Source organism: Wyeomyia smithii, chromosome 1 (assembly GCF_029784165.1).
Source record: "Wyeomyia smithii strain HCP4-BCI-WySm-NY-G18 chromosome 1, ASM2978416v1, whole genome shotgun sequence".
NCBI classification, from domain to species: domain Eukaryota; kingdom Metazoa; phylum Arthropoda; class Insecta; order Diptera; family Culicidae; genus Wyeomyia; species Wyeomyia smithii.
In genome coordinates this window covers 3,454,735-3,481,062 of record NC_073694.1, presented here as the reverse complement: position 1 = coordinate 3,481,062, position 26,328 = coordinate 3,454,735, and the positions used below count along the sequence as shown (strand labels likewise).

The following is a 26,328-nucleotide window of genomic DNA, read 5'->3' as shown; positions in this document are numbered from 1 at the left end:
AAAAAATATTTGAAGGTTAATAATTTTCTGGCATCACGCAAGCAGACATTCTGTGCGGGATGCAATCAAATTCTGTTGTGGTTGTCTAATTTTCACTTTATTTAGTGAACCCCCCACTGTAGGGGCAGCGCAAAGGCTGCGATCAGCATAACCGACATTGAATAATAAACTGCCCTGTTAGTACGCATTCACAAAAGCAGTTAGTTCGACTATGCAGAGCTAATATGAAGTCGATTCAATCAATCAGCATAAACAGAATTTCGTCGTCTCCCAGCTGCCAAGTTGCAACATGATGCAACACGCAACAGCGAGCAAACGAAATCGCTTGATGCTACAAACCGCAATAAGATACGGGTTAAAACCGTTGCGTGTGTGAGAGCACCATCGGTGTTTATTCGCTGGATACACTATCTACTGTCTACTGAACGCAATTTTGTTGCTTCAATGAGAGTGCTATCGGTCCGGCTCGACAGAATGTTCACAAGAAATCATTTTTGTGCATCCGTGCTACGAAACTGAGGAAAAACTTTAGAAACTGAAAAAAGAGGTGGAGCTTATCAAATGATCGCTCTGAACCAGAATAAAGTCACGCATATTTTTCAAGTTATATCATTCCACCACGTACGTAAAATAATTCATTCCTATTTTCTTCCCTATATAAGAGCCTGTTTTAATCGAAGCCGCTCATAGTAGTTCTGAACAGCGACGACAGCAGTCCTCACTTAGCAGCAGCGGGAGCGAGCAGTGGGTACCATCGATAGCGGATAGCGGCCACAACTGTGGCATGGCTGCGAATAAGCGTAGCAGTTTCAGCGGATCTCACCATCGATAGCAGCAGGGCCAGCAGATGCAGGTACAGCGGATACCAATGGCGGCCACAACTGTGGCATGGATACGGATAGCGTTGCAGGTGCTCAGCAGTTGGGCCAGCGTATAGCGGCCACAACTGTGGCATGGCTATGCATAGCGTAGCTGTTGCAGCGGGTATATCAGCATCGATAGTAGCAGGGTCAGCTGATGCAACGACACTCCCTTCACTAAAATGCTGTTTCAGTGTGGTAGCGGGAAGCATCAGTAGCAGGCTTGCATGAAGTGAATACATCAGCCAGCAACTTTCTCTAAGGCCTCTGCCATAGTAGACGCGAAAAGCGGCGCGAACCGATTCGCTCGGCCGTAGGTTGATGTACAGCTCTACTGATGGCAAGCAAGCATTCTGTGCTGAATAATTTACTAAGTATGAGTACAGCTTTTACCAAGTGTGTGTGTATTGTCAGAGTGCCTTCATTCCCCCACTTGCTGATACCCGGCCCGCGTTGCTGAGCCTTTTAGCCTATGAGGACAATTATACAATTATATCCCTCTAAAACGACATTTTCTATAACGACAAATCTCGCTATAGCGACATTCATTCTCAAAGACTCCTCAGTTGTATACTAAAGTTCTTCGTTTCGATTCCAGAAAAAAACCATATTAGGTTGTTTTACGAAAACCGGAAGTATTCATCGTGTTCGTGTTCGACCTCTGGTTATTATTTTGATTCCAAAAATAGCCATACTGTGTGGTATTTGGTCATTTCAGTAACCGGAAGACGCCATGTTGTATTTCTAGTACGTATATGATTTCCGGTCTCATCATCTCGGTTATGGATTCACTATTTTTAGCTGTTTTCCAACAACTTGTAGTTGCCACTTCAAATTTAAGAATGGCGTCTGGGACGATTTTTGGGCTATGAGCATCATTTCGATTACAGAAATGCCAATATATTGGGCATTTTCGGTAACCGGCAGTCGCCGGTCTCTACACATCATCTCGGCTATGGATTAAAAATTTTCAGCTGTTTTCCAGCAACTGGGAGATGCCTCCTCGAGTTTCAAAATGGCGTCTGTGGACAATCTTTAATCTATAGAGTAGTGAGGGGCAAAAGTATGCACTTAATTGTTTTTGCAACAGAACTATTGCAAACAATTATTATAAAAAGCGGTTTTGTTTCCAAGCGGTACAAGAACCTCTTGTCTTTAAAATGTATTACCAGAGTTTTTCGAATTTTGTTGGCAGCATGAGAATTTGACTTTTTAGAAAAAGTACTCAAATGCGATCTTTTACCCAGCATGCGGGGCAAAAGTTCGCCCGCATGAACAGTGTATTTATTACACTATCCTCAACAAAGTTTATTGTTTTTTGTTAGTTTTGCACTGATTCTGTTTAGCTGCGGTAGAGCGGTGCCCCGAAACAATTTACTTATTTCCGGAAATCCGGTTTTCTGGGGATATGTTCCGAATCTTAGAAACTTTATGAATATTTGAACAGAATCTTACAATTATTGGTTCAAATGTCATAAAATTACTTCCACAGGCTGGATTTTGGGTGTTTTGGTGATATGCCCCGAAAATTGACCATCCGGAATCAGGGCCGGCGTCACATTGTATTCCCGAGTAGGTAGTAAGGAGTAGGGGAGGTTCATGGGTGACAAAGGCGTAGCCGGGGGGGTGGGGGTATCGCAACCTATTGATACCTGAACATATTTTAATAAAAATAGAAAGTGCAATAGGGTGCCAATGAAATGTTTAAGAGAAGTTAGATATTCGAATTTCGTTCAATAGTAATGTTTCCCATGAGTTTCCTAGGGAAGGTTATTATATAGCCTCATTAGCAAAAGCAATTCTACGCATTTTCGAGTGGCTTGCCGAGAGTTTACCGGAACATTCACCATGGTGGACGGACACATGTTGTAGGCATGTTTTTGAATTCTTCCTTACTTTTATTTATCTATTCCTCCTCATTTTTCGCGTCAAAATTGTTGGAGTAGATTTTACGCTCCTGGTTTGCCTAGAAACTCTAGATGGGACGCAGCTGGGGAACGCTGAGTGAGACCTGGGTAACGCATCAATTTTCAGCCGCCTTATCTCCTCCAACGATTGCTTCGAGTAGTGGGCCGACACCAGATCCGGCCAGAGCACCGCGTCTTCACCCCTATGGTATTTTCTGATGAACGACGCAACTTCCGGCAGGCACTTCGTACTATAAATTTCCCCGTTCACGGCCAGTACGGAGTTTCTCGCTGATTGTCAGCCACAGCAGCACCTTCTTCGGAAACTTGATGTGTGAAATGAATTTCACCTCAGAAGTCACTTCCTTCATGGGGAAAGTAAAATACGGAGTGCCCTGCCAGTCGTTGTTATCCCAGATGAGATACTGCCGTGAGATAACAAAGTGACGTAAATACCATTATTTCGAATATGGGGTTTTTTTGCCAATTTGTTCGTTATTCGCAGACTCATCTTTTGGTATCTTTCTTTTAGTTATTACTTATTCGTACGTTGCATAAAATCAAGAAAAAAAAGTGACGTAGGCACCATTTTCATACAAAAAAAGACATGTAACCCGTTCGTTTTTGGGCCGTATTGAAAAACTGATCATATGGATGTACGTCACAATGTCTTATCACGGCAGGATAGGTCTCGGTGTCGACCACCACCATCACGTCGCGATTCGCCGGAAAAATCGACTCGACCATCTTATTCAGCAGCTGTCATTGCCTGCAGGCTGCAGCTGCGAGACCAATGGACGGGACTGCCGCTTTCTTATGTCCATGTTCGTCAGGTACTTTTCCACTGTTTGGCCGGTTGAACCGACCTTCCGATCAAGCGTACGCAGTAATGTAGCCACTTTCCCCTCGGTCTTCCTCTTCAGCATTTTTTGGAGCTTCTTGTAGTCCAACAGTGCCAATATGTTGTAGATACCGGAACAAGCGTAACTAGCGTCCCTTTTCCATACGATGTCTGTTTTCGCGGCGGGGTAACGTTCTTTGATCGCGCACACTTCTAAACGGAGTAGCTTCATTGTTTTCGCCATTATGGTTATAGTTCGAGTCAGTTTTTTTCTGCTGACTCATGGGTTACTATGATTGATGCTGCATGGGTAGTTTCGTCAGTGCGTGTCAAGGTAAACTCATGAGAAATTGGCATTTTTTGAGCATTTTTTCAATACAAAAGTCAGGGCACAACAATTTTTTCTTCTCGAAAAAAATCTCTATCCAAAATTTGAGCTTAATCGAACTTCTGATATGGTTTCAGTCGTGAAGGTCTTACATTTTTGACCAACCTAAAAATGCACAAGAGTAGTTCTTCCAGTTTCCGATATCATTTTTTATATCAAATCTCTTAAAAATGCATGAAGTGTAGAGATCTTATGTTGTTTCATAAAAATTTGTTTTAAAAACAAAAATTAAACAAAAAAATATTAAATATATTAAGGGACATGGAAACTCAAAACTGTAACTTTAAACGTTTTGAGACTCTACTTCCCGAAGTCCGATCGAGCTCAAATTAGGCATGGGAAATTTATACGAGAAAACAAAACTTTAGAACTCTATCGTAAATGAAACAATTAAAAAATAATCCTTTTCCCTGAGAAACGTTTCAACTGTACATAAATATGTAGATTTATAACCTCTCGCTCAACGATATCAAAAACATCTGTCGCTCGCAACATTACATTTCTTTTTGGTTTTTCCCGATAGTTCCGTGTGGGTAAGTACCCACATGAATATTTTCCGAGTGGGTACTACTACCTATACTACCCACATAAAACGCCGGCCCTGTTTGGAGCATATTCGCATATCACTGGTTATTCTTGATTAATTTCTGTACAAAAACATTGCTATTAAACGCATTTTTGTTGAAGTATGCAATTTTTCATTACTTGTCTACTACAACTGACATACAACTTTATATTCTTGTGCATAAGCTTGAATGAAAGCATTGAACTGTTGTATATGATTATATCCATTTGTATACTGTTGTAGGTTTCTAGCTTGAATTTTCTTGTAGTAAACATAGCTATCGCCAATGTACCATGTAGAGTAGGAATTAGGTGGTGAGGATAATCACTGTAATTTCAATTTCAAGTCAAGCTGACAGTTAGTCAGCAGATCAATAAAAGTAAATTGAAGTGGTTAACTTCAACAGGTTATGGGCCCAGGACAACTCATCGGAACTATTTGGCTGAGATGGCAACGCCACAAAAGGAAGCTATAGGCGGACAAGAAGATTGTGGACTGCAATCTTGGAGCTGCGAGTAGCAGCGGAAGTGGCCAAGCTGCGGCTGGCAGCGGAAATGGTCAAGCTGAGGGAGGCAGCGAAGCAGAAGAGCTGCGAGTAGCGACGGAAGTGGCCAAGCTGTGGCTAGCAGCGAAAATGGTCAAGCTGCGGGTAGCAACAGAAGCGGTCAAGCTGCGGGTAGCAACAGAAGCGGTCAAACTGCGGGCAGCAGTGGAAGTAACCATGCTGTGGGTAGCGGCGGTAACGATCGCGCTGCGGGTGGCAGCGGCAATGCTGGTACTGGTGCTGTGGGTAGCAGCGGATGCAGTCTAACTACGGGCGGAGCATATGATGCTTCAGGACCACGCATCCTTACAGAGAATTGATAGGATGCTTGCAATATCTAGCGTTGTTTTCAAGACCGGATATTTGCGCCGCAGTCAACAAAAAAGCAAAGCCAAAGCAAAGCCTTGGTGCTACATTCCGACTCGAAATTTGACCTTCTGTTTTATACACAGACTTCGCAGCCGACTGTTTAGTGTACAGGACAATTGCGGGGTTAGCGCTACGATCCTACTGACACTAACAGTCTCTCCCAGACCGAGACTCAAACCTACGACGACTGGCTTGTTTGGCCAGGATCGTACCTTGAGACCATCTGGGAGATGTTGCAGTCAACATTTTGAGTAAATTTCAGACTAGCGCTAATGATAATTATTGGACTGGATTAAAGCGCATCCTGAGATATCTTCAAGGAACTAAAAATACAAAACTTGTATATCACAAAAATGACGACTTACCAACGCTACAAAGATGCAGACTTTGGAAATGATTCAGAAGACAGGAAATCTATTTCTGGATATGTTTTCCAAGTATTCAGAAATTCTCGTTTCGTGGTAAACCAATTGTCAACCAACTGTCAGTCTATCCTCAACTGAGGCAGAACTCATTTCTCTCTGTTCTGCGACCAAGGAAGCAATGTGGCTTTTAAATTTGGTGTCTGAATTGGAGGTGAAGAATTGCCATTCATAATCTATGAAGACAACATACCATGTATCAGGTTTTCTGAGGAACCCCGGGAACATCAAAGAATAAAACACATCGACGTGAAATTTGTTTTCATCAGGGATATTATAAAGATTACAATACATTTCCATTGAAGAGCAACTAGCAGATGCGTTGACTAAGGCTTTACCTGAAACTCAGCATCAAAAGTTATTTGAAAAACTAAAAGTTAAAATTGCGGGGACTACATCTGACATACAACTTTATACTCTTGTGCATAAGCTTGAATGAAAGCATTGAACTGTTGTATATGATTATATCCTTTTGTATACTGTTGTAGGTTTCTAGCTTGAATTTTCTTGTAGTAAACATAGCTATCACCAATGTACCATGTAGAGTAGGAATTAGGTGGAGAGAATAATCACTGTAATTTCAATTTCAAATCAAGCTTCGGCAGCCGAGCAGGAAAGTCGTTTTTCTTGAGTGCTCTGTGGATTACCGAAATTAATATCTCGCTTTTTTCTAGCGTTGGTGGTTGTGTGGCGTGCGAATACGCGTCGTTATTGGTGGGGGAGCCCCGACTGCCGAACAGCGCCAGTGGTAGTGGTGCTAATCGGCGCGATTGCGCTGCGTTCGCGTGTGAAGGTGGTGATTCGTGCTTGTTTTGGCGCGAGTGCTGAAAGGCGTGCTGATCCAGCATCAGCGAAGGTCGATTCCCGCAGTAGAGAAGTACGGAGCTGTGGTAGTGGTTAGTTGGCGCGTGTGCTGTGGAACCCCGACGGGGGGAAAGCGGACGGCATCGCCGCTCTGCAGTTGAGGAGACAGCGCAGGCAGTGCTGCTGATTCTCATACATTTAAAGATAAGTGACAAAACCTTTACTTTTTGCCTTCTTTATTCTCGTATATACATATATATAATTTAAATATTTTGATTTCGCATTTCCTCTTTTTTATTATATATAGCCATTCTTTTTAGTTTTGAATATATAAATATTTTCATATATATTTCATATATTAGTTATTAGCGGCATATAGTTCACAACCGCTATGGTTGGTGGATTGCCTCTTCCACCGGACCTCTCATCTTGCTCAGAAGGTGACGAGTCCGCAATGGATTTTTCTGACATTCCGAATAATGGAAACAACGCTTTTTTTGACGTCGTTAAAAAGCGTAAAAGACCTCGTAAAACTGCCCCAATTGCCCCATCCACTAATGACGGGGCAACTCGGGTTAAAATGTACCAGGTGAACCAACCTGGTCTTCGTTGGATCGTGTATTTTCGACCCAAAAACAAGCCTCTTAGAGTTGTACAGATGTGCAAATCTCTGAAGGAAAAATATTCGAGCTTGACCGAAGTTTACAAGGTCAAAGCTGATAGACTGAAGGCAACATTTTCGGATCCCCGACAAGCGAACGATGTCGTCCTGGACCCGAATTTCAACATCGAATACCGTGTTTATATACCGGCACTCGTAGTTGAAATTGAGGGTGTTATACCGAACCGGATCTTACCGAGAAGGACGTGATGGAAGGTGGGGGATGCTTTAAAAATCCCTCCCTCCCAAAAATAAAAATTCTGGAATGCAGGAAAATGTATTCCAAGGATAATACGGGAAAATACTCCCCGAATGACTCGTTTCGAGTCACTTTCGAGGGAAAAGTGCCTCCGGATTATGTCGAACTTCACAAGCTTCGACTCCCAGTAAGACTTTTCATACCGAAAGTTATGCCATGCACGAATTGTTTGCAGTTAGGGCACTCAAAAACCTACTGCAACAATAAATCGAAATGCTCCAAGTGTGGTGAAATCTCTGAGATTAACCATACTTGCGGCGATCAACAGGCAAGATGCTGTCTCTGTGGTGGTGACCCACATGAAGTTGAAGCGTGCCCAAAATACAAATTACGTTCAGACGCGTTGAAGAAATCTACGAAACAACGCTGTAAGCAGTCATTTGCACAAATGTTGAAGACTGCCTTACAGCAACAGGAAAATCCGTTTTCCAGCTTGGAAACGGATGATTCCAATGATGACGAAGAGGTATATCAACCTCTTCCATCAAGTGGGGCCGTGCGGAAACGATCAAGCGTATCTTCCCCCGAACTTCCCAGAAAGGAGCAGAAGAAAACGCATACAGACACCCCAAGAGGTCAACCTTCTAAGCAAAATATTGCTAAGACGTCACCTCCAGGATTCAAACTTAATCCTGAGGGCAACACTTTTGATAAAGAGTTCCCTAAACTACCGGGAAAGAAATCTGCTCCCGCCAATAAACTGTCTCCGGAATCTGAAATACCGTCTACTGATGGACGTATTTCATTTAAAATGATAGTTGAATGGATATTTACCACTTTTGGTTTATCCGATACTCCTCAAAGTATGATTTCGGCTTGGCTTCCAACAATTTGCATGTTGGGTAAGCACCAAATGGCCCCTCCTCTCGTTCGTATCCTTCGATGTCTAAATCAGACAACAGAAGTGACGAATCGACAACAAGGATCATACAATGGAACTGTAGAAGCTTGATTCCTAAACTAGATAAATTTAAACTCCTGCTTCACGATAGCAAATGCGATATTTTCGCGCTATCTGAAACATGGTTATCAACGGATACGACAGTAGACGTTCATGATTTCAATATAATTCGTTTAGACCGAGGAAACTCTTATGGCGGAGTGCTTCTTGGTATCAAAAAATGCTATCCATTCTTCCGAATTCCTCTCCCAGCAATTGATGGCATAGAAATTGTTGCTTGCCATATAACAATAGCTGGTGAGAGCCTCACGGTCGCATCAGTCTACATTCCACCTAGAGCTATTATTAACCGGTTGCAGCTGACACAAATAACGGAACTGCTGCCGACTCCACGCCTTATCCTGGGAGATTTCAATACTCACGGTATGGCGTGGGGAGCACCTGGAGATGATAACCGGGCTATTCTTATTGAAAGCTTACTAGACGAGTTCGATATGACCCTATTGAACATACCTGGGTTAGCTACAAGAATAGCAAGGCCTCCAGTACGTGAGAGCACTTTAGATTTATCTATGTGTTCCTCCTCAATAGCTTTGGATTGTAAATGGGAGATTATTCAAGATCCCCATGGTAGTGATCATTTGCCAATAAGTATTTCGATTATGAGCAGGCTCCAGTCTGTTACCACAGTCGAAGTAGAGTATGATCTCACCCGGAATATTGATTGGGAAAAATTCTCGAACATGATATCTCAGGAGCTCGAAACAACCGACGAGCTTTCTCCATCAGACGAATACAACTTTCTTGCAACATTAGTTTAAGATAGCGCGTTGCAATCTCAGACGAGGCCCGCCCCTGAGAACAAGTTGAAAATTCGTCCTAACAAACAATGGTGGGACAAAGAATGCACCGAGATGAAAAAAACTCTGAAAAGAGCATACCTAGCATTCAGGAAAGATCATTCCATCCAACTTTTTGACCAGTTTAGAGAGCTGGAACTGAAACAGGCTAAACTGCACAAACTGAAAAAAAGATCGTACTGGCAAAATTTCATAAGCACGTTACCCAGAGAGGCTTCTATGAGCTATCTCTGGAATACGGCTCGGAAAATGCGCAATGGGTCCGTCAACAATGAGGCTAATGAATATTTTGAACGTTGGATCTATGATTTCGCGAAAAAGGTATGTTCAGATGCTGTCCCACCACAGCAGAAATTCAGCGACACAACGGCGATCGAAGAACCAGAATTTTCAATGCTGGAATTTTCAATTGCCCTCGCGTCTTGTAAGAACAAGGCTCCAGGACCGGACAGGATCAAATTTAATTTGATGAAAAACCTGCCGGATTCGGCCAAGATACGATTTCTTAAACTGTTTAATAAGCTTATCAGGAACAATGTGATCCCAAAAGCTTGGAGACAGGTTAAGATTATCGCAATCAAAAAGCCAGACAAATCTGCCGCAGATCACCGCTCGTACAGGCCGATTGCGATGCTCTCATGCATACGCAAATTGCTTGAAAAAATGATCCTGCGCAGACTTGACAACTGGGCAGAAACAACTAACCAACTGTCAGAGACCCAGTTCGGCTTTCGTAGGGGCAAGGGCCCTAACGATTGCCTGGCATTGCTAGCCACAGAAGCAGAAATGGCTCTTGGCAGCAAACAACAAATGACCTCGGTTTTCCTGGATATCACAGGTGCATTTGATTCAGTTTCAATCGAAATTCTTTCCAAAAAATGCATCAAAGAGGATTCTCCCCTACATTGACAAACTTTTTGATCAACCTGCTGTCTGAAAAGCATTTACTTTTCAACCACGGTTCTTCAACAATAACACGAACAAGCTACATGGGTCTCCCCCAAGGCTCTTGTCTGAGTCCGCTGTTGTACAACTTCTACATCAGTGACATCGACACATGCTTGACGGACGGCTGCACAATGCGTCAGTTAGCTGACGATTGCGTAGTATCAGTCACGGCGTCTCTGGCTGTAGATATGAAAAACAGCCTGCAAAAAACGCTAGATAATCTGACCAGTTGGGCCAGCTGTCTTGGAATTGAGTTCTCGCTTGAAAAAACGGAGATGGTTGTCTTCTCAAAAAAGCGACCACCACCCCGTTTGGAGCTAGTTCTGTCCGGAAGACCCATCACCCAGTCACCTAGCTTTAAATATCTCGGAGTATGGTATGACTCTAAGTGCACATGGGAAAAACATATCAATTACCTGAAGCAAAGATGCCAACCAAGGATCAATTTTCTTCGGATGGTAACAGGAACATCATGGGGAGCCCATCCAGAGGATTTGATACGACTCTATCAAACCACGATTCTGCCCGTTATAGAATACGGCAGCATATGCTTCAGAGGTGTCGCAGCTTCACACATGCTGAAACTCGAGAGGATACAATACCGTTGTTTGCGTATCGCTCTAGGCTGCATGCAGTCGACACATACCATGTCCCTAGAGGTCATAGCTGGAATACTACCACTCAAAGAGAGGCTGTTTGAGTTGGCTTTTCGTTTCCTCATTAGATCGGAAATAGCAAATCCAATGCTTATTGCGAACTATGAGAAATGTTTGGAAGTTGTTCCGAAACCCTGTATGTCAGTATACCAGCGGTTCATGTCCATGGAGATAAGCCCTTCGGTTGTTGCTCCATCCCGTGAGATTTCAACATCGCTCAACAATTCTTCTGTTGTATTTGATTTCACGATGAAACAAGAAATCCATGGAATTCCCGATCACCTCAAACCAACAGTTGTGCCATCAATATTTTCGGCAAAATTTGGCCACCTCCCAAAACAGAATTCCTTTTTCACGGACGGATCTGTGATGGATGGACATTCCGGATATGGCGTTTTCAACACAGATCATCGCATATCTCGCAAACTGGCACAGCCCTGCTCCATATACGTAGCTGAATTAGCTGCCATACACAATTCGCTGCGAATTATCGAGCTCAAGACACCAGACAATTACTTCATCTTCTCGGACAGCCTCAGTTCTATCGAAGTTCTCCGATCGATTAAACCGGTCAAGCACCCGTCCTATTTCCTTCCGGAAATTAGACGGATATTAGAAGTGCTGGTTGATCGGTCTTTCATTATCTGCTTTGTGTGGGTCCCCTCTCATTGCTCAATCCCAGGCAATGAAGAAGCTGACTTATTAGCAAAAAGGGGTGCCATAGATGGAGATATATTTGATAGACCGATCACCTATACCGAGTATTTTCATCTGCCCCGACAACTGGCTCTGGATAACTGGCAGGAAAAATGGGATAAAGACGACCTTGGGCGATGGATGCACTCGATCTCGCCCAAAGTGTCTACAAAAGCTTGGTTCAAAGGGTTAGATTTAACTCGTGATTTCATTCGAGTTATTTCGCGCCTAATGTCCAATCACTATGTTGCAAACGCACACCTTTATCGAATAAACTTAGTCGATAGTAATCTGTGCGAATGTGGAGGGGACGAAGATATTGACCACATAGTCTTCGTATGCCCTAAGTACCACAGAGCAAGGGCCAAGCTTATAGATTCTCTCCGGAAACAGAAAGTGACGTTTACAATGCAAGTACGGGATGTGCTTGCTAGCCGCAACCCCGCGCTTGTAATACCCATTTACGACTTTTTAAGAGATATCAAGTATCGAATTTGATTATCTCTATGCTTTTTCTCCTAATTTCTCCCAACACAAAAATCTTAAAAAGTTTCACGCTAATTCCGTTTTTTTATCTTCTTTCTTTCGTTCATCTTTTTTATAGAAACATGTATCATCGCTTCTTTTTGAGAGACATGATCCATCGAACTTAGATTTTGATTTCAAAGAGATAAGGAACCATCACCCTCAACGAATAGTAGTAAGGATTAGTATTTAGTTATAAAGAGAAAAAACTTTGATGTTGATGTTAGTCGTAGGCTTAAATGACATGTATTTTTAAATTGTATTTTTAAAAGAGAAAAGATGAGAGGGTTTTAATGCCTGTTTGAGGAGGAGCAGTCGGGATACAGGCTCAACTCAAGCTGGCTTCTCCCTACTCCAAAAGATATTCGGCCCCGTTATGCTTCGCGGTTGGGCCTAAATAAATATTAGAGTTAAAAAAAATCAAGCTGACAGTTAGTCAGCAGATCAATAAAAGTAAATTGAAGTGGTTAACTTCCACAATCTTTCATTACGATTAATGGCACATAGTGCGTATTTTTGCCCCACGCTCTATGCGTACTTTTGCCCCACAATAAGTTTTCCAGCTGGTTTGAGTTTTATGACAAACTTCAAAATATTTTCGGCAAAAAAAAATTCACACTACAAACCACAATTATACGAGAGTTTTTTGGGTTCTGTTGATTTCGAGTTTCTGTAGGTTTCATAGTTCCCAAAACTAAGAAAAATAGAACAAAACAGCTCAAAACACAATTTTCCTCATAGCTTTGCACCATTTAAACGGAATCTTATTTGTTTACATGTGTGATTAACTGACGTTATAATACTGCAAATTCATACAATGTTGCCAGTTTATTTCACTCGTATGTTTCGAAAAGGCCAATGCGTACTTTTGGCCCTCACTACTCTATACATCATGTCGATTACAGAAATGCTCATTTGGGGTGATATTCGGTCATTTTCATCCACCGTAACGCAGGTAAATTCTGTCAAATATTCACGATACAACTAACGAACGCGTGTTTTCGCCGTCACGTTCTGCTCATCATTGCGGTTTGGCACAGTCTCCACCTTATACGACTGCATTCCTGGTCGATGCTTTGAAGTGTGTACAAAAATTGGCGACTTTTCTTTTTTACGTGATACAGTACGTACCGAAAGATCCGGCCATACGAAATGAAATCAACAACGTTCAGTAGCCTTTCAAAAATGTCAGAGAATTACAAAAAAAGTTTTATAATATACTCATGTCCGTTCAACAATATCTCTAAAATAGCTCAAAAAAGTTTCCATTAGGTCTCAAAGATGTTTTAATAACAAGTTTCAAGGTGCCTAAAATGTCACAGAAATTATATGAAAGTGTTGGAAAACGTTGTGAAACGTCTCAAAAACCAGATGAAACTGCCTAAAAATGACTCGGAGAAATCTCAATAATATTTCAAAAATTTAGAAACGGCACAAAATGTCTCGGAAAAATTTTAAGCAATTCCAAAAAATGTTCCAACGATTGCTCAAAAATGTCCCCGACATATCATTGAAAATAAACTGTTTTGCAAACGTTACTGCTAGAAATCTTCCTTATCTTACCAATTTCTGAGTCCCAGAAAGTCGGAAAGCGAAATTCGAACGTCAATTTTTGCCATACAAGTCATTGCAACCATGTTTAAAAATTAAAATTTAATGTATTTAAAACTTTTGCATTTTTGGGTCTTTTTCAGTATTTTTCATTGATGTCGTTTAAAGTATTTTGTGTTTTTTTTTCTCTGTATGGACTTTCTCTCTGCGACCAGAATTGTTGATCTATTGTGAGATATGCCCGGGTGTCGTCTGATGCATCCCGCATTTCTATTATTAACAATACCACGATTCAGAAGTGGCCTGCTTATTTTTATTTTATCCGTGCTTGTGCGTAATATGATTTTACTCTGGAGAAACTTCATTGTCCCTTCTTCCGGCCAGTTTTATTCATGAGAGGGACCCATTTTGTTGAGAGAAAGTCACACCAAGGTATTGTATAATTCATTGTAAAGGAAAGGGTAAGTGGAGGGGGAGCTTGAGTACAAGCCCTTCACATCAAAACAACTTCTAAATCGAAGTCTTCTAAGTAGTATTTGTTAAGTTGTTTTTCTAGTTTTGTGTCTAAAATGAACGCAAAAAACAGAATAATTCTCTGTACACGTTGTGAATTCAAACCTAATTTACCCACCGTGTGCCACAGCTAAATATAGAAATAGAAATAATTAGACGCTCCGAGATTGACACTGCAATGCGCTTGCTGCAGGCAAGTAGGTGGCGGCACCGTACTACAATCAACTCCATCTGAAGAGCAACCGTGCTTGAAACTCCAATGCGCTCACTTGCATGCCAGTAACCGTAACTCCATTACTTCCGCTTTATTTATTTTTAAATATGTGGGGCACTTTATAAGCATCGTTACAGAAAAGTCTACCGGTAATTTATTTACCGTAAATGCTCACCCACGGGAACTACTTCTCAACGGTACGGACAGCATTTTTGATCGGAAATAACATCAGCTGTAATCATCCTCGAGTAGAAGGAAAATATTTCTCTTACCAATTGAAACGTGGATCTACGATGTGATAACGGTAAGCGGAAAACCCCTCCGACCCGGTACTGGCGATTTATCTCTCATGTTTCCCCTCCTTCCCCGCTGGGACTAGCCTTCACGCGCCGAATTTCACTGGAAAATAGACCTCAAAAGGTAGTAAAATTGCTGCTTTAACTTCGAGGCAAGAAAAAAAAGCGCTTACAAAAGTAAAACTCTCACTTCATCATGTCGTCCTTTCAGAAGGAAAATTTATAGAACGGATGACATAGACAGTGGAAAGCTGTTGTTGTTGTTGTTGCTGTACACTCGTAACTTTCTGAGATTCTCTACCCGGGGTCCATTCCCATGGCAACGTACGATCGTACCGTGCGTCGTAAAACATTTGCAACAACAATCAACTTTTATTGCCCATTCCCGTTCAATGACATTATCCAATCATCGTGTTTCGAGAGACACGTTATCAAATCCCAGCTGGCCATGCGGCTGCGACGGCGATACGAAAAGGTGCTTACGTTGTACAAACATAAGTGTATTCCGCACTCATAAAAAGAAGCGCTCTCAGGATAGGGTAAATATTTTTTCTTCTTCAGTTGGTTGCGTTTTTTCAATTTTGTTCGAATCTGAAATGCTGAATTTGATATGTATAGTAAGTTTTCCAATTGTTGGTCCTGATCATCGAAACACTAAACTTACAGTGGGCCGAATTCAAATGGATGGACACATTATTGTGACACCTCAACAGTATTGAATTATAGTCAAATTATGATTGACGGATAATTTCAATTTTTGATCGATGGCCTGCGATTTTCCCATTATCTGTTGCTCTTTCGTTCTCTGTGGTAGCAAAGTTTGTGCAGTTGCCAGCTGATGTTTGTGCAGATGCTTTTGTTCGAAAACCGTTGACTTTAACTTTGAACCTTCTTTCCGGTGCGTCTGTTTCAGAAGAAGAGACAGAGAAAGCTCAAATCGATGGAAAACAAATTGTTTTCTTTGAAATTGGAACCCTCCTTCCGTTTGGTTGTCCCTCTGCAAGCTTCAGAAGCTAACCTGCCTTAAATTGCAGCAGGCGGTAGAGATATTTTTATCACACTGAATCAAAGCAGAAGTAAGGTTTTTTTTTCCAAAGACGCCTACTTGACGTCTGTTTGTGGAATCTCTTTGATGAAGACGCATGGTCGGCCACACAATCAGACCCTTTTGCAAATTAGCAGTTTCACTGCTTTTCTCGGACAAAATGCTCTGAACATCAAGCTTAGTTTACTATGACGTGTTCGTAACGTGTATCAAAAAGGTCATGATTGCGTAAACCAACGCATGTTGTTTGGGTCTTCTTTAAAGAGCAAAAAAGAAATCTCCGTCTGGTCCATTATGCTTAGGAAAGCTATCAGAAGCAGTGAATGTTTGCTTTACCCGAGGACTGCAAGCCATCCGTAACGAAGTGAAAACAATTAGATAGGTGGACTCCGGCAACGTCTGCCGTAAACGCCGGGTTCGCGGGATTCAAATACTCTTACACTGTGGCACTGTGCCACTCAGAATTGGGCATCATTCGGTGTCACCGAAAAATGCGAAAATGCAATGGGAAACCCACCGTGTCCCACATCTGCCACAACGTGGAAAGTAAAAGCGTTGGCGCGTTTGGGAATCTCCGAAAACATTTGTGCTGTTGCTGAACCGTGGGTGGTTATGGCTGCCGCGCTTTCATTCATGATCCATTTCCGTTCTGTTTTCTTTTTTTTTTTTTTTTTTTTTGACGCTAACGCTAGAAGATATTATCTGGCGGGCGTCCAGCGGTTTGATAGTAGAATTACGACGAGGTTTGATTTTGTTACAAACGTGGGTTTCGTGCACAGTAGGTGGATGATAAACTTTCGATTAGGATTGGTATCTCTGATTTCTACGCCTACTACGCATGAGGTGATTTACGTTGGTTATTCTTCTGAAATTCTATTATTGGCTTGTGGCTTTCTTTAATTTCATTTTCATGTTTGATCGTAGGATGAACTGCGTACAAGTCATCTTTGAACTTGTCAAAAGACATTGGTTTCGGAGACTAAAACCGAGTAAAAGATTGCTTTTCACATGTGGGAATCGAATTTGGGAAATTTTCAAACAAAATACGCTTTTAATTGGGTGTAACAAAACTTCAAACGACGGTTGCGGAAAAGTTTCTTCGGTTACAAGATCGCCTGAAGGATCATGCATTAGATTGTTCCCAGAATCAGTGCTAAAAATCATCAGCAGAGTTCACCAGCTGTATGGACCTAAGACCGTTTAAAACTGGTCGTAAAGAGAAAGCTTCTTTTCATCTGCCAGTTCATTGCAACATCGAGAACTGCAGAGAGCGAATAAGAAGCTGATTATCAAATGAAATATTCAGAGCAATGACTTCTGACGAATCCAGCACCTTTCGGAAACATATGCAATCAAAGAAAAAGCCTATGAGACCGCTATTTTACCGAAGTCCGCCGGCCATCAGGAACTTAGATACTTACAGCTCGAGATATTCTTCTTTTGCATTTGTGAAGAGAAAAAAAATATTCTTCTTTTCCAGTCCAGTGCGTGAAGAACAAGAACGATGCAGTTTGCAGTGCAATATCCGGAAACCGCAGCAGCAATCTCTGCAGAGTTCTCACAAACAAGCAATCTGAGTTGGGTCCTTTTTTTTAAAGGTGTCGGGGAAATCTGCAAACAGACACCTGAGAAGAGAACTCAGGGTGTGGGGATGAGACTAGGGGAGAGATGCTGGGGTAGTTACACTCGCCTAGGCACCTACCGATGCCTGTCCCGACCCACTAAAACCCCTCCAGTCTCCAGCCCTGGTCTTCCCGGAAAAACGGTTAAGTATTACGTCGGGGAGTGGCTTTTGTGCGTGATGCACCCTCTTTACTCTTATAACCTCCTAGCTAACTACCTGGAGACTGGTAATTAGCTACCACTGGCGTGTTGGTGGTTGACCCGCCACACACGTTGCAGCTCCAGGACAATCTGAGAGGCGGCCGCACAGACCGCGTTCCAGATGTCCGGGTCGTCGCACATCCTCCGGACTAGATTGTCCGGAGTAGTGCCAGGCCCGCTCACAGCCATCATGTTGCTCCTCGCTCTTACGAAACGGGGGCATACGAAGAAGACATGCTCAGCAGTCTCCTCCTCCTCCACGCACTCGGGATACATGGGGTGTCCGAACCTGTGCAGATATTGCCTGAAACAACCATGGCCTGACAGGATTTGTCAGGTGGAATTTCACTTCACCATGTCGTCTCCCGACCCAGCCGGATATCTCCGGTATGAGTCGGTGCGTCCATCTGCCCTTTGCGGAGTTGGACCATTCCCGCTGTACCTCGTATGCCCCTTGTGTCACGTTGGTCGAAACACTCTCTGTCCTCCTTGATGGCGATGCTGATAGGCATCATGCCGGACAAGACACAGATTGCATCGTATGACACCGTACGATACGCACTCGCAACTCTCAGGCACATGAGCCTGTAGGTACTTTCCAGTTTACCACGGTAACTGTTAGTACTTAGCGCTCTGGACCACACTGGCCCACCATACCTAAGTATGGACGAAACCACGCTGGCAAGAAGTCTTCGTTTGCTGCCATAAACCGCTGAGCTATTGGACATCATACGAGATAGTGCTGCAATAGCCGATGAGGCCCTCTTACAGGCATAGTCGACGTGACTCCCAAACGTGAGCTTGTCGTCCACCATAACCCCCAAGAGCTTCAGGGATCGCTTCGAGGTGATGGTGCAGTCTCCGACTCTGACCACCGCCTGTTGCTCCGATTTACGGTTGTTCACAACCGTGACCTCCGTCTTATGATGCGCGAGCTCCAGTTTCCTGGAGCGCATCCAGTCCTCGACCTTGCGTATACAGTGTGCGGCCGTCAACTCGACCTCCTCGATAGACTCGCCGTAAACCTCCAGCGTTATGTCGTCTGCAAAGCCGACGATCACAACCCCTACAGGGAACTTGAGTTTCAACACTCCGACATACATGACAGTCCACAACACTGGGCACAGGATAGAACCTTGCGGAACTCCTGCGGTAATTGGGACGCACTTCTGACCCTCCTCCGTGTCGTAAACAAGTACTCGATTCTGGAAATAATTTTTCAGAATCTTGTACAGCGACACCGGTACACGGATGCTCCTGAGCGCGAGCGCTATGGAGTCCCAACTGGCACTATTGACCGCATTCTTCACGTCGAGCGTGACGATTGCGCAGTAGCGTATTCCCCTTCTCTTGCGCTGGATTGCTACCTCCGCCGTCTTGATGACGGAAGAGATTGCGTCCAGCGTGGACCTGCCCTTCCGGAAGCCGAACTGGTTACTTGCCAGACCGTGTACACCCTCCGTGTACCTCACCAGTCTGTTGAGGATGATCCTCTCAAGCACCTTGCCCGCGGTGTCCAGCAGGCAGATAGGCCTATATGCCGATGGGTCCCCTGGCGGTTTCCAAGCCTTCGGCAATAAGACCAGTCTCTGCCACTTCCACCTGTCCGGAAAGAGACAGTCATCCAGGCACCTCTGCATGACTGCCCTGAACAGCCCGGGGGCCGTTTTTATCGCCAGCCTGATCGCCAGGTTAGGGATACCATCCGGTCCAGGTGCCTTGCTCACCTTTAGGGATTTGGCGATCACGATGAGTTCCTCATTCGTAATCCTTGCCTCCTCCCCTGCCTCGACACGGCTGTCGTCGCTCACGGATTGGATGCTCGGCAGGTTGGCCGACCATCTCAGGTCTATGTCTGAGATACTGGAACGTCGGACGTGAGACTCGACCGCCGGAGGCCAAGGACTTGGCTCGTGGCGTGGAAAGAGTCCCTCGATGATACGCTCCAGCATCGCTGGTGATCGCTCTGCAGGCGCCAGCGCGCCTTTAGTCTTGGCCATTACGATCCTGTAGGCGTCACCCCACGGATTTGTATTGGCACTCGCACATAGCCTATCGAAGCAGGCCCTCTTGCTGGCCTTTATCGCACTCTTTAGCATCGATCTTGCCGAACTGAATGCTGCGCGGCGCTCTGTCCTCTCTTCTTCGTTTCGCGCACGCTGCATCCTCCGTCTTGCACGGAGGCACGCACTGCGAAGGTCGGCTATCGCGTCCGTCCACCAGTAAACCGGTGGCTTTCCATTTCTAGGTTGGCGAGTCCTAGGCATGGTGGCGTCGCAAGCCCGCGATTGCATAGCAACTAGTTGGTCAGCGGTCGGGCGGAGCCAACTGCTCCCCTCGCGCTCCCTTCTCATTGCCTCTTTGAATACCTCGGCATCAAAGTGCGATTTCTTCCACCCGCGAACGGTCGGAGTGTTGGCTCTACCCGTCGCTTGCCGCCTCTCGTTGTTGTCTACACTATAACAGACCGCCTGGTGGTCGCTACTAGTGTAGCCATCGTCTACCCTCCAGTTCTTGATCAGTCCTGGGCTGGAGAACGTCACGTCGACGATCGACTCCGCACCATTTCTGCTAAATGTACTTTTGTTCCCAACGTTGGCCAGATCTAGGTTGAGCTTTGCAAAAGCTCCCAACAGGGTCTGGCCCCTCTGGTTCGTGAAGCGACTTCCCCACTCAACAGCCCAAGCGTTGAAGTCGCCCGCCACCACCAAAGGCATTAGGCCCGTTAGCTCCATGGATAGGAGGTCGACCATCTGGGTGAACCTTTCGGTAGACCAACGTGGCGGAGCATAGCAACTGCAGTAGAACACTCCGTTCACCTTAGCAACTACGTACCCTTCTTCTGAGGTTGAGACAACCTCTTGAAACGGAAACTTGCTCGTCGTACATATGGCCGCCAAACTGGACTTATCCGCAACCCAGTTACCGTTTCCGGGAGGGATGCGGTAGGGATCCGATATGACGGCGATGTCCGACAACGACTCAGTGGCTGCTTGGTGTAGCAGCTGCTGAGCCGCGAAGCAATGGTTCAGGTTCAGTTGCGTCACCCTTACGCCCGTGGTTTCGCAGCCGGCTTACCGGCTGGGCACCTGGGGCCTCCCATAAAGTGTTTGGCGTTTCGTTTCCCGGAACATACCATGCACTTGGGAGACTCCCCACAGTCCTTTGCTTTATGGCCTGCACCTCCACATCGCCTGCACAGCTGGCTCCTGTCGGGCCCTTTGCAGGTCCAGGACTTATGTCCGCCCTCGAAGCACCGGAAGCAAATGTCTGGTTGCTGTAGTATGCCCAGAGGACATACAGACCAGCCGACCTTCAACTTGCCCTCTTTCAGGGCCAGGTTAGCGTCCGCCGACGGTAGTCGGAAGGTAGCTATCTGGGTCCCCACCGGACCTTTGCGGAGGCAGATTGACTCCTTAGCCACCTCCACCCCGCACTTCGCTTTTAGGGCTTGTGCAATGTCGCACGCCTCAGTGATTTCGTCCAGGTTTTTAAGCTGGAGAGTCACTTCTGAGGTGAGTGCCCGCACTTGCACCTCCTTCCCTAGGACCTTTTCAGCTACCGTTTTGTAGGTAGCCCCCTTGTTCTTGGCGTCCTTCCGGAGCTCAAGTATTATCTCGCCAGTGCGAGATCGGCGGATACTCCGCACATCCGCCCCCAGATCCTTGAGCTGGGTTTCCCCCCTCATCTTCTTCAAGACTTCTGAGTACTTCGACCCATCCGTCTTGAGTATGAGGGCATCACCCCTACTCCGCGCCTCTTTGACCTTTTTTGGTCCTCTGGCCGCTCCGCCATCATGTCGCGTCGCACCTTCCCGACGCTTCCTACCCTCTACGGTAGTCCAAGGGTTGCCCGTAGCCTCCACCTGTGCCTTTTCCGCGGTGGACCTTGAACCGGTTGGCGTGTGTTCCCGTGGGAGTAGCACGACCAATCGTTTCTTTGTGTTCCCGGGGGCCGTTTCCCCCGGGGACTGCCTCGTTCGCTTAGCGACCTGCCCCGTGGAGCAGACCGACGCGAACGAGGGGGCGTCTGTCTGCACCTCTTTAGATGCAGTCGCCCTCCCGGTCCTGGCCGCTTTCTCGGCCGCCTTCACGCGAGCTACGAGTTCTTCGTGCTCCTTTCTGGCTTCATCAATGGTGCTCCGAAGCAGAAGGAGGCTCTGCTTCAGGTCGCCAGCGATGTTTCGCCTGTTCGCCAAGAACTCGATTATGGCGTCGAGTTGTTCAAACAGCGCCGCCACTCTTGGCCGCGTGTCCATACAATTTTCGACGGCCTTACTAGCAAGGGACCGTCTACCGAGCTGTCTGGTGTGGACACCGACGGATTCGCCGTTTTTCCACCTCCAGACTTCGCCGCATCCGTCTCCGCCTTCTGCGGAGACCGCTGGATGCCACCTCTTGCGAAGGGATTTTGTAATCCCTCCGCACTCGTCTCTTTCGTTTTGAATGTGTTCATCTTGATGTTAAATGGGTCCCCCTTCTAGCCGCTATCCTTGTCCATGGTGGAGTAGTCGCCTATTTGATCCCATGGTGATCTATGCCGAAGCAGTGAGGTCATGGCTAGGGTAAGCAGTCATAGCGCCTTATGGGCAACTATGACTCCACCGACCGGCGCAAGTCAGGAACAACCATCTGATCCTACTCCTGCCTGATTCCCACCAGGCAATAGACTCGGAACGTACTGGAAGGCCTGCCAGGTTTTATGGGACGGAGACCCCTGCACCGGGTACCACCTCGCCATTTCAAGCCGTTGTCACACGACTTTACTAAGGGAGCTCGATGCAGGTGCCAGCCCGAGGATGCGGTACCATTCCGAAATCCAGCTCATATAAAATTTCACACTGAATTGGCTACCATACAGTAACCTTTGACGTTCTGAACACGTTTGCTGAAAATCGCGACTTTTCAAGTTGTCAAAAACACGTGATAATCGCCTATTCCAGGTGATGCTAAATTTTTTGGAAGGTGTTGCAATTTTCAAACTGGGTGTTGCAATACTCAGTAAAGCGATTCAAAACTTATGACGGGTAGTGTACTTAAGTGTGCCTCTGGGTTGTGAGTCATTCTTCTGGTTGCTTTGCTGTCGGTTGTTAACTGGAGGTTTCAAAAGCACTGACACAGTTCGCATTGGTCTTCCCTTCATCTTCTCGATCGGTGGCTAATCATCGAGATCGGGTATCGGAGTGGAATGGTTTACAGTAAGGAATGTTTCCAGAGCTTCTGCTAGGGACTCTTCTCCCGAACAAATTTCTTCAGAGCTTTTCTTGACGGTATTCACAAACAGTTAGGCCAAACTCTTTGACTGAGGGTGATTTGGAGCCGTACGGATATGGCAGATTTCCAAAGACTTTTATTCCTCTATGTGGACTTATCACTGTGACCAGAGACATTCGATCTATTGTGATATTGCCCAGGTGTTTTCTATTTCATAATATTGGCAGTAACACTATTGAAGTAAATGATACGCTTTTTATCCATATCCGTGCTTGTGTGTGAGAGTTTACCCTTTCGTTTCCAGCTTACTGCTCTACTATACCGAGCCTCTTTCTATCGTACCAATATCGCCAAATTATAACTCCCTGTAGTGAGACTACATCTAACGTTCCTCTCTGGCCAGGTTAATTCTAACGTTCCTCTCTGGCCGATTAAAGAGGGACTTATTATGTCAAGAGGAAGAAATCTCCTCGAAACCTCGTTCCCCGTGCCAATATCGTCAATTATAATTACCTGGAGAGGATAAATATTCCTGAAATCTGTTTTATTATAAGAAGGACTAATTTTGTCAAGAGCAAGGAGTCTTATCGAAGCCTCGTTCCTCCAGCCAAGACCGCGTCTTAATTGCAATTCCCTGAAGAGGCACCTAAACCTTATATCAACGCTTTGTTTAGCTTCACCTCTAGTGATGGTAGCCATCGCCTATCGAAACTCCTAGCGGTTGTCTTACACTCACTACGCTTGACCATGGCGAAACTGGTGAAGCAGATATTTAGAGAACAATTACCCGTTTTTGGAACGTCACATAGTCGTAAAGTACCGTCCCAGGAACATGCAACAGAGGAGATGCAACTCGTGGGTGTTCTGAACAAATTTACCGTAGTAACGTTTGCGTTAAAAAAATGGACAAAAATTGCCGATTTTTCATGGGTATAGTTTCACACGCACTAACGAAACTACCCATTCAGCATCAATCGTAGTAACCCATGAGTGAGCATGAAGAATTTGGCAGCTCTATTAGTCGAAATCTAACCGTTATGGCGAAAACAATGAAGCTACTCCGTTTGGAAGTGTGCACGTTCAAAGAACGGTATCCCGCCGCGTCGAAAACGGACATCGTGCGGCTCTTAGTGGATCTAAGGGCACAGCATCTTGGCGCTATTGGACAACAATCAGAGCATCCTGACCCTGAGGGACAAGAAGCTTTAAAGGATGCTGAAGAGGAAGACCAACGGAAAAGTGGCTACATCGCTGCGTGTGCTTGGCCGGAAAGTCGATGCAACCGGCCAAACAGTGGAAAAGTACCTGGCGAAAGTTAGAAAGCGGCAGTCCCGTCCTCTGGTCTTGGAGCTGCAGGCAATGACGCATTGGCAGCGGCTGAATAAGTGGCGGTGGTGATGGACGACCTATCTAGAATTTCTATACAAACCTGAAGACATTTTGATTCCTTTTGGAAAATTTGAATAGTGTACGTTTTTAATATTCTCTGCTATTTATAGCTTCACAATTTTAACCTTTAATCTTTTTTATACAATTTTTACTTTCTTCAACCATTTTCATTTTTTTTCTAGAATTCTTATTTAACTGTATTTTTAACTGTTCTTTTGATATTATATTTTGGCTACGATTACGATTTCTACCCTTTTCGAGTAGATTTCTGAATAGGGTAACTGTTTTAATATCGCCAGACTTGTCCAATTATCGAAAGAGGGGTAAATGATATCCTAAGGCATCAATTTCTTGCATGATAGTTCTTTATATTGCAGAAATTCCTGCGGTTATTAATTTTTTTTATGAATTCATAAATCTCGAATATAATAATAGAACAAATATCCTTTTTTAATTTTCATTAAAATTATCGTCCTCTAACGACACAATTCACTCATCATATTTATTGTAACAGCAAAAAAATGCCTGCTCTGCCAGAGATTACAACATATTCAATTGAAGCCGTTATTTCAGCACGACACAAGAGGGAGAGAAAGCGAAAACCCACAACACAAACATATTGATTTGATTCGAGTACATATGTGCATAGAATAGAAAAGAAAAAAAAAACAAAAAAAAAAACATTCATCAAGGATTACGATTGAATCGTTGAAACACTATTGGGTTTGATCCTTTTTTTCTATTCACACGGGAATTCCCTAGAAAAGTAGGCATTAAGCCGACATGTTTTTAATTAAACATGTCATTCGTATGATTTCTATTCAGAGTGACTAGATTTATTTAGCAAATAGCGTTACAAAATTGTTCAACAGATGTGTGACAAGTGACGCAGAACCGGAACTGACAGCGAAACGTGCAATCAATCATTCGATGGTGCTCTTCCAGCTGCTTCCAATTACTGCAAACGCTTCAGTCGAGCGAATCGGAACAAATATTTAGGTAAATGGAAACTCATCATAGTAACATTTCGAATTGCCTCCCAAAACAAATCATAGCAAGCGACAACCGTTTCATCGTCTAATAAAAAAGCATCACTCACATTATGTATGTACAAACGTTCCATCCTGAGAGTGTGCCTGATTCGTTCTATCGAACTTCACTTGAAACTTCACTTAAGGGGGTGTACACCAAATGCGCAACAGTTTGTTGCCCTTGCCCTCTCTGTGAACAACTTTTGTCGCGCTAACATATCCGAACGAAAATTCCGCGAAAAGCACGAAACGTACGGGTTTATTGCTCTTACCACCGCCAACGGCGGCAGAGACCCAGAAATTCGTGTATTCGTACTTGACAACGTTACAGAGATCGTTTTTCCCCGTCGTTTCCAACGTCAACCAATTTGTGTTAGGATTTCGTTTGATAGCACAAACAGGTTCGGGTAATAGATAAGTACCTAAATCTACTCGACTTATGATGTATCCTCGGGTAAGAGTCAGAAACATTGTTTCAAAGCTCCGCAGAACGATATCACCGATTGCTTTGATGAGATTTCTGTATATTCTTGTTGTCTCAAAGACTGAGGGATCGATTTTCATAACGCTTTTATCGAAGGCTCAAATCCCCAGTTGCGGAAATAAAATTAATAAAAGAAACACGCACATACATTTGTGTGTGAACCCGCTCGCCACCGTTGTAAGGAAGGATTCAAGCCACATCCAGTTTCATCACCCGTCGCCGTGGAAAACTCACTGACCCGGCTCGACGGTGGGGTGAACACGTTCCGCTTCTATAAATAAATCCGGTTTTTTATTTAACCTTATTTTTCACGCAAGCTGCGCGGCGAGGACAATCAATCGTTAGGTACACCACAACCTTCATGGCTTCTCGTTAAACTTACCCTAAAATCGTAATATTGCACGTACATTTTTCCTAATCACTTAATCAAACGGGAGGGTTTTTCCCGCTTGCTACAATCAACCGATTCCGAATGAATGATTTCAATGGAAACTCCATCAGGTGTGCTGCACCAGAATGTATTTTAATGTATGCGATTTTGATGAGTACTTTTCCGTCCCTT

The 26,328-nt window shown here is 44.4% G+C and overlaps 1 protein-coding gene across 2 annotated transcripts in view; it reads right to left on the bottom strand.

The window, feature by feature from the left end:
- The window catches only part of LOC129733982 (ras-related protein Rab-27A), a 55,491-nt gene that overhangs the window by 17,961 nt on the left and 11,202 nt on the right, over window positions 1-26,328 (bottom strand). The gene's annotated exons all lie outside the window — the stretch shown is intronic.